Here is a 14,413-nt window from a genome sequence, read left to right as displayed (position 1 = left end):
GGATTGTCACCACCCACAAGGCCCAGCGAACAGAAGGCCCGTTACTATCACTCAAAGGATGATCAGCTTGAAGCCGGCTCCCGACGAGCCGCAACTCGGCGCGTGACCACTTTGGATAGACGACGAGCAGCCGAAAATAGCGACCAAGCGGCTCGGGCCGAACAGTTGTCCCAATTGGGCCTGCAAGTCAAAAGGCCCATAACGAAGAGAAGGGATTAGGTCAAAGCAAACCGACCTAAGAGACTATATAAGGAGTTGAGGACAGGAAGGAAATGCATGACCACTGAGACACACAGACTTGCGGCTAGATTAGGGTTTCCATTACTCTCTTTGTATCTCGCCGCTTTCTCTTGTACTTCCGGTTAGGAGCTTACCGAGCATCGACTAGCCGGCTTTCCTACTCTTGTACCCTCGTTATTCCGACTCTAATAAAACGTCTCTGTTCATCCCACTCTTGAGTTCTCTTACTTTCTGTTGACCAAACTCACCTCAAACAATTGGCGCCCACCGTGGGGCATGGAGAAGTATCTTCGAAGAAGATTGGACTCGGAGTCCATTTGACCGTTTGGTCGTCACTGTTCGCTCTCTTGCGATTACTCGATACGGTTCGTTCTCTCGCGGTTACTCGACACGGTTCGCTCTCTCGCGGTTACTCAGCACGGTACGCTCTCTCGCGGTTACTCGACACGGTTCGCTCTCTCGCGATTACTCGTCACCGTTCGTTCTCTCGCGATTACTCGACACGGTTCGTTCTCTCGCGATTACTCGTCACCGTTCGCTCTCTCGCGATTACTCGACACAGTTCGTTTCTCTCGCGGTTACTCAGCACGGTTCGCTCTCTCGCGGTTACTCGTCACCATTCGCTCTCTCGTAGTTATTCGACACCGTTCGCTCTCTCGCGGTTACTTGGCACGGTTCACTCTCTCGAGATTACTCGACACCGTTCGCTCTCTCGCAGTTATTCGACACCGTTCGCTCTCTCGCGGCTACTCGTCACGGTTCGCTCTCTCGCGGTTACTCGGCACGGCTCGATCTCTCGCGGTTACTCGTCACCGTTCTCTTTCTTGCAGTTATTCGACACCGTTCGTTCTCTCGCGGCTACTCGATACGGTTCGCTCTCTTGCGGTTACTCAGCACGGCTCGATCTCTCGCGGTTACTCGGCACAGTTTACTCTCTTGCATTTACTCGGATCACTCTCTCGCAGTCACTCGGCTCGGTCTTTAGCAGTTACTCGGGACCGCGGTTACACGACCACAAGGTTAAGAACCTTGCGGTTATTCGGACGTGGAGGAGAATATTCATCTCGCTTCCCTTTGCAACTCTTTGTCGATCACAATTTCGAGCTAAGGGAAGATGCACAAGTGGAGGCTTTTGGTCGGCACATGGCGCAGTTTCTCGCTGAGAGCTCATCACATTGCCTTTCTGGTATGATTTTGTCTCTCTGATCCTCATTGAATTTGGACTTTTGCCAAGTTACTTACGATAAGGCACGAGTACAGCTTACCTTTTTTAGAAATGGGTTTACAAACTTGCTTTTTACTAGGCACGAGTTAGTCGCAAACTCGTCTTTTACTAGGTACGAGTTGAATAAACTTGTCTTCTACTAGACATGAGTTTCATTCAACTCACCTTTTTCTAGACACGAGTTACCGACAACTCGCCTTTATCGAGCACGAGTTTAGTAAACTCTTTCTTTACTAGGCATGGCTTACTCGCCGAGTTATAGTTCTTAAGCATGGGTTTCATAAACTCGCCTTTTACAAGGCACGAGTTATACGCCGAAACACGGTAAACTTGCCTTCCACTAGGCACGAGTTACTCACCGAGCTACGACTCCTAAGCACGAGTTTATTTAAACTTGTCTTTTACTAGGCACAAGTTCAAAGTAAACTCGCTTGGATCGTTAAATGTAAATGCGCTGAGTCCATTGTCTTATAAACCTCTTCGTAAAATTCGCAGAGATCAACTTCATCTTTCTCAACGAACTGGGGGGGGGGGCTTACTGTTGGACATGGGTTTTACCCCCCAACAAGGCCTATAAGATAATGGGCTTAGCCCATTTAAAAGGAGGTGATTAAGAAACCCTAGACCTCATCCTTCTATAAATAAGGAGGCATCCCCTCCTTGAGAAGGATCATCTCTTTGAGATCTTGCCTCTCTTCTCACTTTCTAGAGAGAAACACCAAATCACATGCTTTCTTCTAAGCACTTGTGACCTTTCGTTGTAGAACTACGATTGGCTTGATCTCCTTTTGGGGTACGTAGGCAACCTTTCACCGGGTCTAGCTATAACATATTACACCTCATTTACTCTCCATCTATCCAGTTCAAGCTCATTATGAAGACCTCTCCTAACCCCACCATCGAAATCAGTCTACCCTTGTACAGCACCGATTTCGGTTCAAACAGTTGGCGCCCACCGTGCCGGTACCGTGGAAAGGGGTACAAATGATGACCAAAGCCTCAAGGACTACATGGAAAAGTTCAAGACGATCGTTTCGCGGGTCGACGTCCCTGATCACATCGCTATCGACGCCTTGATGAACACTCTCCTCGTCAACTCGAAGTTTCGTAAGGACTTGTATTCCAACCCTACGACTTCGCTCCCTAATGCTATCGCCCGGTCTCACAACTTCATCCGAATGGAAGAAGATACCAAGGCGATAATCCGAAAGCAGAACGCCGCCAAGCCTGCTGCAGCCAAGAGTGCGGGTGCTCGGACCGAGCCACGCCAGCACGCACCAGGTGATAATGGCAGCAAAAAAGGGGGTCTCCTCTACGTCGTGGACGAGAACAACGCCCCTGTTTCAACCATGGTCATGCACGATAAAAAATGGAATGTCTATCAGCGAGAGACCGACTCTCCCGATGCGTCTCCCAGTACCCCGAGTGCTGGTACCGTGGCTAAAGTCAATTCGGCGACGGGACCGACCAGAACGCCCATCGATCTTACGAAGCATTGCAAGTATCACGACGTCAAGGGACATGATACGACTGAGTGCAAATCTCTCTACGCCCAGTTCCTCTCCTCGATCGAAAGCGGAGACTACAAGATCCAGCCGCCGAAATCCAAACTAAAAGGGGAAAACAGCTGGAGCAGGAACAAAGACAAGAAGGCTCAGCGAAAATCGCAGGGCAAAAACCGTAAAAACGACAAACAGTCAAAGGATGCGGAGAAAGCTGCCCGAGAAACCGACGATGACGACGATTCGGCGGATGACGATCAGCCGGCCAATCGCCAGCGCATCGAAGTGATCCGCGTCCAACCTCAAGGAGAGAACGAACCAGGGTCCTCATCCGACGAGGATGACGACACGAAAACCCTAGACAGCACTACGGATCTTCGGTCCCTCCTCGAGCGAAAACTCCGACCCACTACCGTAGAAACAGCAGTCTCCACCGATCTCCGCCGACAGATCGACTCAAACCGAGCCGAGAGAGCTTCAGCACAAGAATCCTCTCACCAGCAGTCCGCTGAAAAGCCGAACTGCGATTTGCAAGACAAACTCAACGCGAAGATCGGTGATCTGCGGACAACCCTCAACCGCAAGAAAAGGAATACTGCCGAAACGAGTAACGACCTTCGCGACGTGCTCCGTGCAAAGCGCGCACAAACTCGTCCCCGAATAAACGTCATCATGGGTGGATCACCCCCTTGCGGTGATTCGGTTAGAGCAGTCAAGGACCATCGAAGGCAAGCCACCACTTCCCAACGATGGCCCCAGAAGCAAGTAGACGATCAGCCGATTACCTTTTCGTCTGACGATACACTCGGCGTGCACCTCCCTCACAACGATCCTTTGCTCGTCGTGCTCGGCGTCGACAAGTACGACGTCACAAAAGTGCTTATCGATACCGGGAGCTCGGTCGATATCATCTTTCGCGAAACTCTCGTGAAAATGGGAATCGATCTCAACGACGTCAAGCCTTCTACTCGGACCCTGACAGGATTCAACGGGTCGTCAGAGGTAATCGCAGGCACGATCCGCCTCTTGGTTCATGCATGCGGAGTCACGCGAACGGTCAAGTTTTCTGTGGTCGGCTCCAAAGCCCCTTACCACGTTATACTTAGCACCCCATGGCTACATTCAATGCGAGCAATCGCATCAACGTACCATCAGTGTGTTAAGTTCCCAGGATCAGACGGATCGATCAAGACTCTGAAAGGCGATCAGCAGGCTGCGCGAGATCTCCTAATCGCCACGGTTAAAATTCAGCGCTCCCAGTCACTCGTCAACTCAGTCTCTCCCCCCGCGAGCAAAGTTTGTCCGCAAAAGGAAGAAGTTCTGGAAGTACCATTTGACGACTCGGACCCGAGCAAATCTGTCCGAGTAGGCGCGTTTCTACCCGACGAGATGCAACAGAAGATCCTCGAGTTTCTTAAGCAAAACCTGTCCTCATTCGCCTGGACAATGTCCGATATGAAAGGAATCAACCCAACTATCACAACTCACGAACTCAATGTCGATCCCAACTTCAATCCCATTCGGCAGAAGAGAAGAAAGTTGGGACCAGAGCGATCCAAAGCAGTCGCAGAAGAAGTCGAGCGTCTACTCGGCGCCGGCTTGATCACCGAAGTTCGTTACCCGGAATGGCTAGCCAACCCGGTGGTCGTTAAAAAGAAGAACGGTAAATGGCGCGTCTGCGTCGATTTTACCGACCTCAACAAAGCATGTCCTAAGGACAGCTACCCGTTGCCTAGCATCGATCGCCTAGTCGAATCGACGGCCGGTAACGAGATGTTGACGTTTATGGATGCCTTCTCAGGCTACAACCAGATCCTGATGCACCCGGACGACCGGGAGAAAACTGCTTTCATCACTGATCGGGGAACCTATTGTTATAAGGTGATGCCATTCGGGTTGAAAAACGCTGGAGCAACCTACCAGAGGCTTGTCAACCGGATGTTCGCCGACCAGCTGGGGAAGACGATGGAAATCTATATCGACGACATGCTCGTCAAATCCCTCCGAGCCGACGACCACCTAGCGCACTTAAAGGAATGCTTCACCATCCTAAACAAGTACGGGATGAAGTTGAATCCCGCCAAGTGCACCTTTGGCGTCTCCTCGGGTGAATTCCTTGGTTACATTGTCACGCAACGAGGAATAGAAGCTAACCCGAAACAGATCTCAGCAGTCCTAAATCTCCCCAGTCCGAGAAATTGCCGTGAAGTGCAGAGCCTAACAGGACGCATCGCCGCACTTAATCGCTTTATCTCCCGATCTACCGACAAGTGTCTCGCCTTCTATGATCTCCTCCGAGGGAACAAGAAGTTCATTTGGGACGACAAATGCGAGGACGCATTCGTTCAACTCAAGCAGTACTTGACGACTCCTCCCGTCCTGGCCAAACCGGACGTGGGAGATGTCCTGTCTCTCTATATCGCTGTCTCCTCAGCAGCTGTCAGTAGCGTCCTAATCAAAGAGGACCGTGGCGAGCAGCGTCCGATTTTTTACACGAGCAGACGGATGACTGGTCCGGAGACCAGATACCCAACCCTTGAGAAACTGGCTCTGGCCGTCGTTGATTCTGCGAGGAAATTACGACCCTACTTCCAATCACATTCTATCGAAGTGTTGACCGACCAACCGCTCCGCACCGTCCTGCAAAATCCCAACAGAGCTGGCCGGTTGACTAAGTGGGCGATCGAACTGAGCGAGCTTGATATTACGTACAAATGCCGAACAGCCGCCAAATCTCAAGTCCTCGCCGACTTCCTTGTCGAGCTCACACCAGATCTTGCACAAGACCTTGACATTCCAAGCCCCAACTGGATTCTTCATGTCGACGGATCGTCAACGAGCAAAGGATCCGGTGCGGGAGTCCAGCTTCAATCGCCAACGGGAGAACTCATTCGCCAGTCTTTCAGTTTCGGCTTCCCGGCCTCTAACAACGAAGCAGAGTACGAGTCGTTGATCGCGGGTCTCCGTCTCGCCCGAGCCGTCAAAGCCAAACGCTTGAGTGCTTATTGCGACTCGCAGCTCGTCGCTAGCCAGTTCAGCGGCGACTACGATGCTCGCAATGACAGAATGGACGCATATCTCCGGGTGGTTCAAGAGCTTGCTAGGGAATTCGATTTCTTCGAACTCACCAAGGTTCCCCGCGGAGAGAACGTTTGCGCCGATGCCTTAGCTGCACTCGGGAGCAAACTCCACGACCAGGTCAAAAGGACGATACCCATACATCAGATCGATCGACCGAGCATCGATCCTCCTTCCGACGAAAGTCTTCCCATCGCTCCAATCTTCGCAACAACTCGACGATCCACCACCGATCACGCTGACACTGAGATGCCCGATCATGACGTCACCCCGATCGACTGGCGAGCCGAGTTCCTAGATTATCTCATACGCGAAGAACTGCCGAAAGATAAGTGGGCAGCAAGACGCCTGAAGAGACGCAGCGCCCACTACGTCATCATGAACGACGAACTTCACCGAGTAACCGCGAACAAGGTCCTCTTAAAGTGCATCCAGGGCGATGAAGTGCGTCGAGTAATGGCTGAAACTCACGACGGAGCAGGAGGAAACCACTCGGGAGGCCGAGCTCTTGCCCTTAAGGTTCGAAGCTTGGGATTCTTTTGGCCATCTATGAACACTGACTGCGAAGCATACGCCCGTCGGTGCGACAAATGCCAGCGTCACGCTCCGAGCATCCACAGTCCCACCGAGCTGTTGCGGACATCTGCCGCCCCTTATCCTTTCATGCGGTGGGGAATGGACATCATCGGGCCAATGCCGAACTCACGCCAACGTCGTTTCATCCTGGTCCTCACCGATTATTTCACTAAGTGTATTGAAGCTGAGGCCTTCTCTCAGGTGACAGACAAGGAAGTCCGCACCTTCGTCTGGAAGAACATCATCTGCCGCCATGGTTTACCATACGAGATCGTAACGGACAATGGCTCTCAGTTCATGTCCGGAAACTTCAAAGAGTTCTGCAGCAAGTGGAATATCCGCCTAAGCCCTTCGACTCCCCGCTACCCGCAAGGAAACGGACAGGCGGAATCCTCCAACAAGATTATCATCGATCGGATCAAGAAGCGACTCGACCTCAAGAAAGGCCATTGGGCCGACGAACTGGACGGCGTCCTCTGGTCGCACCGAACGACTCCTCGTGGTGCGACCAAATCCACCCCTTTCTCTCTTGTTTACGGGATGGAAGCAATGGCCCCCGCCAAAGTTAAGGTGACGAGTCTTCGGCGCGCCAAGATGCCTCAGTTCGTCGAACTTAATCAAGATATGATCCTCGATGCCCTTGACGAACTCGAGGAGAAACGTGATCAGGCATTTCTTCGGATCCAAAATTACCAGAACCAGATCGAGAGCTACTATAACAAGAAGGTAAAAGCGCGCCATCTCGAGCTCGGTGACCTCGTCCTCCGAAAAGTTTTTGACAACACAAAGGAGCTCAACGCTGGAAAGCTAGGGACCAACTGGGAGGGACCTTACAAGATCACTCGAGTCGTTAAACCCGGCGTCTACCGACTCGAGACTTCCCGCAGAGAGGCAGTCCCACGAGCTTGGAACTCGATGCATCTTCGTCGCTTCTACCAATAGAAACACCTCATCCCATTTCTCCGAGTGAATAACCAACAGGTCACTGTTCACTCAAAAAAAAAAAAAAAAACCGAGTAGATGCACCTAACAGTCACTTCTACTCGTCCGAGTGAATGCGCTACCATAGCCACTTTCACTCGGTCAAACGAACTACGAAAGGCTTGATCCTCATCCGAGGTACGTAGGCATCCCTTCACAGGGTCCAGCCCCAACCAAAATAAAGTCCAAAATTTTTACAAAAGAATGACGAACAGACACCTTTCTCCGAGTAAACGATGCCAGCCCCTTTCTCAAGCGGAGCACGAGCACTCGCCCAAGTTAATCGGCTGGGTCTTGATCAGACGTCAGTCGAAGGGAATATCAGCCTTGCGTCACCTATGCGCTACGCATTGACCGGCCGCCTGATGAAAATTTTAGACCGAGTCTAACCAAAGAACGACGGTTTGGCCGACCAACGGTTCTCTTGGTTACTGCACCGCGTCTCGAAACCGTTTCCTCGGTAATTCAATAGAGCGATTAAAGTTTCTTTGTATTTACTTAAACAACTGCTTGTAAGAATTTCGTTGGATAAGAAAAATGCAAACGAGCAACCGTCTTTAACCTCTTGTTCTATCTAAAAAGGGGGGGGGACTCGCTGGCAAACGCGAGTAACCACCCGGATTAATCCTTTTCTCGGTTACAGGCATGAATGAGAAATGAGTTATATATTTCTAAGTTGAACGACTTACTGAAATATATAAAGAAACATTCAAGTCTGAAATAAAAACCAAAGGCAATAATCCATACAACAAGAGGCCTTAGCCGAGAAAAGGAGATAGTCTTAAACAAACAAGGCCGAAAGGCCGAAAATGGATACAACAAACACGGATAATTATCCCGACAAAGAGGGATTCTTCTTCGAGGAGTCCGAGTCCGATGCACTGAGGAGTGGTTCCGCAGGAGGATCAGCGCTTAAAACTTGATCTTTGTTGGGAGATGAGGCCGGAATCATTTTCTCGGGACAAGACTCGGAGCGCTCTCCGCTCGCATTCAGATCAGACAGATCAAAGGACGACGAGTCGGTAACCAAGACCACTTTCATCGGCGTACTGGAAGCAGGCAACTCGGGAGTCGGCTCGGTCGTCTTCACGGGATCTGCAAGTGGATCCTTCGAAGCGGAGCGAACGGGCGACTGGACGGTTTCGAGAAGGCTCTTCGATGGTTCTTTGATGTCTTGCATATTTGCATTGTTTTAACCATTCATTCATAAGCATTTTCATCATATAGAATAGGATTTAGACATGTTTAGGTTGCATTTTGCATGCATAAGTCTCTATTAGGTACTGGAGTGCCAAGTGAGGTTATTGGGGACATTTGGATGCACTTGGAGCTCAAAAGATGTGAAAAAAGAAGATGGTTGGACGAGAGGAGCCTGGAGCGACCTGCAGAGGTCGCTGTGAGACCTCGCTCCAGCCGGAGCGACCTTGACGACCAAAGCTGGAGCGACCACTCCAAGTCGCTCGGCTTTACACGGCTCGAAGACGAAGAAAATGCCTCCGGAGCGACCCCTCGCAGCGACCACCCAGGTCGCTCCCGAAGCCCAGAGCGACCTCTCGGAGCGACTGGCCGAGGTCGCTCCGCGTTATCAATGCACGATTTTTATTATTTTCAAGGACCTTTTTGCAATTTATTGTGCACGTTTTTGCACTGAAAAACCTAATGTTTAAGTATGCTTTGTAGCCACCATTGGCAGAGGATCTTGGATCTATTGAATACACAAAACTCTCTGAAGAAAAGTTCTCTTTTGATTTGATTGTTCTTGTTCTTGTGAGTTTCTCTTCTAATTCTCTATATGATTCATCTGAAATTCATCATGGGTTTAAGAGGAATCATTGAGATTAGTGAGTAATCACCTTTTGGATTCATGGGTTAGGGTGATTAAGGGTGATTAGGCTAGTTCTAGGATGTTTTAGGTATAGATCATACTTGATCCTTGCATAGTAGAGTGATCTTAATGCATCATTTGAGTAGGCCACTCAAAGGGTGATCTCTAGGCATTTCTCACCCGACAGGTGTTTGATGAAATGCCTGAGTCAACTCTCCTAGGCTTTTAGTGTACTTTGCCAAAGATATTTGTTGTTAAAGATGCTAAGATAGCTAATAGACTTGTTAGTAATGATTGCTTGCATGTTATTCAACCAAAGACATTTGATGTTTGAGAAATGTTAGCAAATGAGCATTCATCTAGACATAGAGCTTGCTTAGAATTGTGTCTAGGCTTAAGGTTGATAGTTTGATTTATCATTTACATTCCTTAGTTCGAAACCTGATCACCCAAGGTCTAAACCCCTATACCCATGAGTTCTCCTTTCCAATAGCTTAAAAGTATCATTTTTATTGCTTTGCATTAGCTTTAATCATTAGTTTAGAAATCATCAAATCACTGGCTGCACTTAGATTAGGCAAATACTTGCATTCTCACTGCTTTGAGTCCCTCAGAATTGGTTCGACAACTTACTTCCACTTTACTATCATTTGACTTAGGAGCCTCAAAACTCCTAACATCAAATTGGCGCCGTTGCCAAATTCTGAGTTTGATTTGAACATTGAGATTTAGTCATTTGCTTGAGACTAAGTCATTTTTATTTTTGTAAGTTACTGATTCTCTTCTTCACTCTTTGTGATTTTCAGGTGTATGAACTTGAGGAGCAAGGGTACATCAAACTTGTTCTAAGAGCCGCAGACATCAGAGCTTTAGAGAGAGAGTGTGCTAGAAAAAGAAGAGAATAAGAGCAACAAGCTTTACTGCAGACACAGGAAGCTGAGATGGCTGATCCACAAAATCCTCTGAACCTCAATGGAGTAAACAATGCTCCACAAGGGCCCCAACAGTGACCAGCTCGCCCCATTGGCACTTATGACTGCCCCAACATCCATGGTCCTAGACTGGGAATCCGAGCCCCGGCTGTGGCTGCTAACAACTTTGAGATCAAGTCAGGGCTGCTTAACTGCATAGAGAACAACAAGTATCATGGTCTGGCTGTGGAGGACCCATTTGATCACTTGGATAAGTTTGACATCTACTGTGGTATGTCAAAGACTAATGGTGTGTCAGAGGATGTCTTAAAGCTCAAGCTATTCCCTTTCTCTTTGGGGGATAAGGCACGTCAATGGGAAAAGTCTTTACCAAGTGACTCCATCACCACTTGGGAAGACTGCAAAAGGGCATTCTTGGAGAAGTTCTTCTCTACCTCAAGAACTGCTAAGTTGAGGAATGAGATCTCCAGCTTCCAACAGAAGAACTTGGAAGGATTCAGTGAAGCTTGGGAGAGATTCAATGGTTACCAAGCTCAGTGCCCACACCATGGATTCTCTAAGGAGAGCTTGCTGAGCACATTCTACAGAGGTGCTCTTCCTAAGTACAGAGCCAGACTGGATACAGCTAGCAATGGGTTTTTTTTGGGGAGAACTGAGGAAGAAGCAGAGGCTCTGGTTGACAACATGGTCAAGACTGATGCAGTCTACAGTGGAGACCATGACAGAAGCAGTAGAGGGGATGACATGCACACAAGGAATGAGATAAAGGCTCTTCAGGAGAAGATTGACAAACTCATTGCTGATAAGGCCACACAAGCGCATGTGAACTTTGTTGGTAACCCACAACAGGAGATACCTCCTACTGTCAATGAGGTTGAGGGTTTGGAAGGGCAAGAAGAATTGTGTTTCATCAACAGCAATGGTAGCTGGTACAAGAAGGAACCCAACTTTCAGTACAACAACTACCAACAGAAGCCCTATTCAAACAACCAGCAGAGTGGTTATCAGCCTAGAAACAACCAGCAGAGCAACTATCAGCCTCAGCAAAACCCTTCTCCTAACTCTTCTGCTCCTCAAGAGAGCAGCACGGATGCCTTGCTGAAACAGATCTTGGAGTCTCAGACTAGAAGTGAGAAGCATGTTGGCTATGAGCTGAAGAACCTTCACTCCAAGATTGATGGGAGCAACAATGAGCTCAACAACAAATTCACCCACCTCGCTTCTTCTGTCAAGAATTTGGAGAATCAGTTTGCTTCCATGAGCTCCCACCAGAACCGCCAGCAAGGATCTCTACCTGGAAAGTCAGATCAAAACCCCAAGGAAGCAAAAGCTGTCACACTTAGGAGTGGTAAGCAGTTGACTCCTGTAACCCTCACCAAGGATGCTGAGAAACAAGGTGAGGAGGTGGCCATCAACCTAGATGATGAAGTGGTCATTGTTGATGAGAAGACAGATGCTGAGATCTTGGAGAAGATTGTGAAAGCCAAGGGTAAAGGAAAGGTTGGAGAAGAGAAGAAAACAACAAAAGATGGTGAATCTGCTGCTCCAGAAAGTGAGAGCTCTCCTGTCTCCCCTCCCTATGAACCAAAGCTTCCATTCCCTGGTAGATTCAAGAAGCAGCTGCTACTGAAGTACAAGGCTTTGTTTGAGAAGCAGATGAGTGAAGCTCAGGTTACAATGCCCATCATTGATGCTTTCATGCTGATTCCTCAATACAGCAAACTCCTGAAAGATGTTGTAGCTGCTAAGAAGAAGGAGATGGAGGGCATGATGGTTCTGAGTCATGAGTGCAATGCCATCATTCAGAGGCTAGATGCTCCAGAGAAGCTAGAAGATCCAGGATGCTTCACACTCCCTTGTGCTCTTGGACCTATGGTGTTTGAGAAGTGTCTCTGCGATTTAGGAGCTAGTGTCAGCTTGATGCCTTTGTCTGTGGCAAAGAAGCTTGGATTCACTCAGTACAAGAAGTGTAGACTCTCTCTGGTGTTGGCTGATCGTTCAGTGAAGTACCCTGTGGGCATCCTAGAGAACCTCCCTGTGAAGATTGGAAGGTATGAGATACCTACAGATTTTGTGGTGCTTGAAATGGGTAAGGAGGCTCAAGACCCATTGATTCTTGGAAGGCCATTCTTAGCTACAGCAGGAGCTATTGTGAATGTGAAGGAAGGGAAGATTGACCTCCATTTGGGTAAGGAGAACATCCTCCACTTTGACATCAAGGAGAAGATGAGGAACCCCACTGTATTTGGACAAGCCTTCACCATTGAAGAGATGAATTCTCCTCCTGCTGATGGTAACTTTGATGAGCTACCACCTGAGGAAGATGGGGTGTCAACTCCACTTTCTGCACCTATTCCAGCCTGATCCAAAGGAGGCAAAGTCAAGCTAGAGACTTAAAACAAGCTCACTTGGGAGGAAGTCCCATGAGTATCCTTGTATATATTGCATTAGTATTTGCATTATCATTTTATTGCATCAAACAATGAGAAAGTGAAGTTGTGTGCAGGTATTGAGCAGAAAGTCGGACACCAGAGCGATCTCATCGCAGCGATACCTCTAGGTCGCTCCACCTGGGAGCGACATGTCCAGAGCGAGAAGCCGAGGTCGCTCGCGTCACACGCGAGTGGAAACACAGAAACCGACCTCAGAGCGATCTTCTCCCACCGACATACCGAAGTCGCTCCAGCTGGGAGCGACCTGTCGCAGCGACGTTCACACCTCGCTCCACGGAAGGTAACACACAATCCCACTCTTCTTTGTGTTTCACATTTCCATTGGGTACCTCACTCACACAGAGACTGTGTGATTTAAGTGTGGGGGAGGTACCAAGTATTTGATCATGTTTGTTTCCATGATTTTGAGTCTCATGCATTGCATATTACATTCTTATTTGCATAGAAAAATCCAAAAAAAAAAAAAATTTGAAAAACACAAAAAGAATCATTTAGTTGCATCATTTGCATTTTTAGGATTGAGTCTAGAAGCATATAGGTTGCATTCATGCATTAGGGAGATTTCAACCTTGTAAAGAGCTCATGCTAAGTACTGAATTTGTTGACCTTTGTAATCATGACAAGTAGCTTTAGCACCATTTGGAAAGCTTGTAAACTTCGTGCCTTGAATGCTCCTCTTGAAACTCATTTGACTGTTGATACTCTCTCTTTGAAGCAAGCTCCTGTTTTAATGTCTCTTGCATATGGTCCCTTGTGTACTAAGTCATGGATATACACACTTGAGTTGTCCCATCCTTTTTACCAATCTTCTTGACAAACTCAAGTGGTAGTCCACTCCCAAAACCCATACCTCCTTTTTTTAAACCATAATTATTTGTTGAGTGAGGCCTCTTTGGAAAGCTTTACATGTGCATAATGTTGAGAGTATTGGGAACGACAATGCTTAGTCTCCATTCTTGCTAGATTAGTCACTCTATTGTCTAGCTATAGGAAGGGGGTGAGTGTTGTGATTGTGATTTGGGAATATGAAAGGTTTGACTCTTTGTGCTTAAATGATTAGTCTTTATGGGATAAGTGGAGAAGTATCTAGCTCTTATTGTGAAAAGTCTTGGTCCCCAAATATAAAAAAAAGCAAAAAAAAGAAAAGAAAAAAAAAAAAAAAAAAAGAGAATAAAAAGGGGGCTAGCAAAGTTGTTAGGAGCTCAGATTTGTTTTAAAATTGTGAAAATCCCTTATTGATTTCAAAAAGAAAGAGTCTGATGTGAAGAATGTTCTTGGGATCTTTTGGTGAGAGATGTGAGTTGGGTTTGACATTGAGGAATGATTGAATATCTTGTGTGTTTGGGAAAGGGTAGAACAATGGAGATTGAGCATTGTATACATGAGTTGATCCCTTTCTTAGATATATTATGTGTAATGTCAAAGCTACTTTGTTTTGAGAGTAAACCACCTTAAAAGATCATTTTGAACCTCTGATTTCACTTGCATAAAAGCCTTTGTCTTACCAAACCAAATGACTTGGACCAGTTGACCATTTGTGAGATGTTTATTGAGTTTGCTTCCTGAATGTTAGAGAGATGGTGGATTTGTGGTTTGTGGAT

The 14,413-nt window shown here is 47.8% G+C and overlaps 1 non-coding gene across 1 annotated transcript; it reads right to left on the bottom strand.

Annotated features, from left to right (window-relative positions):
* Positions 1–10,806: 10,806 nt before the first annotated feature.
* LOC130497930 (small nucleolar RNA R71) lies at positions 10,807–10,913 on the bottom strand. The gene has a single exon (XR_008936975.1). It is a non-coding gene; the product is annotated as a small nucleolar RNA R71 (small nucleolar RNA).
* Positions 10,914–14,413: the final 3,500 nt, after the last annotated feature.

Source organism: Raphanus sativus, chromosome 1, assembly GCF_000801105.2.
Source record: "Raphanus sativus cultivar WK10039 chromosome 1, ASM80110v3, whole genome shotgun sequence".
Taxonomy (NCBI): Eukaryota; Viridiplantae; Streptophyta; class Magnoliopsida; order Brassicales; family Brassicaceae; genus Raphanus; species Raphanus sativus.
The sequence above is the reverse complement of the archived record's forward strand: the minus strand, read 5'-3'. Positions and strand labels throughout refer to the sequence as shown.